The sequence below is a fragment of the Sinocyclocheilus anshuiensis genome, unplaced genomic scaffold (genome assembly GCF_001515605.1).
Source record: "Sinocyclocheilus anshuiensis isolate Anshui unplaced genomic scaffold, SAMN03320099.WGS_v1.1 scaffold18, whole genome shotgun sequence".
Classification (NCBI taxonomy): Eukaryota; Metazoa; Chordata; class Actinopteri; order Cypriniformes; family Cyprinidae; genus Sinocyclocheilus; species Sinocyclocheilus anshuiensis.
The window spans coordinates 1,403,079-1,405,616 of record NW_015546047.1 but is presented as its reverse complement, the minus strand read 5'-3'; positions in this window follow the sequence as shown (position 1 = coordinate 1,405,616).

The following is a 2,538-nucleotide window of genomic DNA, read 5'->3' as shown; positions in this document are numbered from 1 at the left end:
AATTACTGAAATAAATGAACTTTTCCACGACATTCTAATTTATTGAGATGCACCTGTAATGTAATGTGCTAAAATTACTAAAACGTAATAAATAGATTAATTAATTAATTCAAGGTAAATATAAATGTAAAAAAAAAAAAACTAATAAAAATGACAAATACATATAACAAAATGTAATAAACCTCATAGAAAAATTAAATAAAAATATAAAAAACAATTAGTAGATTATTAAACAATAAAAAAGTAAAATATTTAATATGTAATTAATAATTTTAATAAATATAATAAAATAATATTTAATAAAATATTAATAAATACTATAATAGTATATATATCACCATCAAATTACTATGATAAAACCTTTATATACGTTTTGTTATTTATTTTGAATTTCTTGCTGTCAGACATCTCATATAGACTTTTTAATCAAGCTCTTCACAATGCATTATGGGATTGCATTCTCACACAAGAGTGCATGCAATGCTGCTTTAGAATTCCTCCAAAATAAAGAATCTATTTTTAGAAAAGATGCTAACTATATAGAGAGCTAAGTCAACCTGAGCACTTTAGTCACTCGGTAACTATGAGAAAAATTCTCTGCACGCAAATCACTTTGTTTTGAGGAGGTCTATAATAGCAGGAGAAAACATCCATCACCATTCCTATTCATCTCAATGGCAGTTACTCGGCCAGCGCCTGCAGCTCCAAAATTATGCGACCTGGTTGTTGCATCATGGGCGGTCGTAAATGTCCTGTGACTAATTGCTGGAGCTGCTGAAAAATAACATTGACATTGCTGATTAGTGAATGGCACCACAAGAACATAAACAGTCCTAAACTTTCTAGCAGCTATCCTGCATCAAAGCCCATTCCACACTTTTAAGAGGGCACTGTAAAACATCTACTACAACATAATGAAATATTAGTGGTTTATTTGTCCTGCTGTGGTGGATAGCCCTGTCTAATATCGTCTGTTTAATATTTGCTTTGAGTTTAAATGCACCTGTTGGTAACTGAACGAGACAGCTACAGCTTGCCGGTGTAGCTTCGGAGACCATTAGAGCCCTCCAGTTTGTCTTTGATTACATTCTTTGCTGAAGAATAGCAATTCCATCTAAGAAGTTTAAACTACAGCCACTCAGTTGTCAACACATGGTTATTAACTGCTGCAGGCTTCAAGAAGTTGAGCTGGGCTTTAAATCAAGGCTTTGAATAAATGCAGTGATCAAAGCCAGAAAAAAATATTCAAGCCAGATGCTGGTGGAATAGAAATGCGGCCTTATAACAGGTGCAAATGAGACTCATAAAACTTTACATGCAGGCACAGATTGAATTCCTGTTCAATATGAGGTTGGGGGTGGAGAAACGGCAGTATGGCTATATATTAATGTCATGTAGATCATCCTGTTATGGCATTGATAACCTCTTGGGACCCAGCAATTCAATTTTGTCTTCTAGTAAAAGGCGTTTGTTTTTTTTTAATTTCCACACATTTGCCACAGTCCTGGTGTAGCTTGAAAATGTTTGGCCAGGACAACTTCTTCTGTGTTGTTTTAAATGTCTGACATGAAAATTCAGCAAAGGGCACACTGAAAGCCACAACCACAGAAAGAGTCATGAACAACCTTCTGCATCATAAAATGACAAATTGGAAACCTATAGGCTCGTAGACTTCACTGATGCATACAGGACAAGTAAAGGCCACAAGACTGCAAGTCCAGAAATTGTTTTACACTGTTTTTCATACAATATATCATTATATTTTAAGCATAAGAAAACTTATGTTTTATGTATTTACAAAACTGTAAATAAATATATAGGAAACCAATAAATGTCTCGGTTACGTATGTAACCCTCGTTCCCTGAAGGAGGGAACGGAGACGTCATGTCGGTGACCGACGAATTGGGATCTCGCTTAGAGAGACCAATCCACTTTGAGTGTAAACTAAACAAGCCAATGCACATTGGCATGCAATGATTGCATCCAGTTGCCGCTGATCACAGCGTGAGCATAAAAAGGCAGCCGGTGCAACGCATACCAGGTTTTCGCTGAGGAGCTGAGCCGGTGACCCGGCCGCTCAGCGGTGGTACAGCAGCCGTGGCGACGGGACGTGACGTGACGTGACGTCTCCGTTCCCTCCTTCAGGGAACGAGGGTTACTTACGTAACCGAGACGTTCCTTTTCAGTCGGTCACTCCGAGTCACGTCGGTGACCGAAGAATTGGGATCCCTACCAAAGCGCCATGGATACTGCCCCTTCCAGTGTCCTGTGCGAGCTGCCTGCGCCCCTTTGTGGTGTAGGCCGGGGCTCGCAACAAGAAGACCAGTCACCGTTGTCGTAGCACTACCCACTCAGTGAGATTGGATAACACCGGGAAAACGTACCCGTTCCACTTGAAACAGGAACGTTGCTGAAGCCCCATCCATCCCGAAGGAGGTTTCGGAAGCACTTACACATATGAGCAACTGTTTAGGTGCATATGGAAGATTAGAGGTGATTATAACCCTCTTGGGAATGGCAGAAGTCTGCCGGGGGAA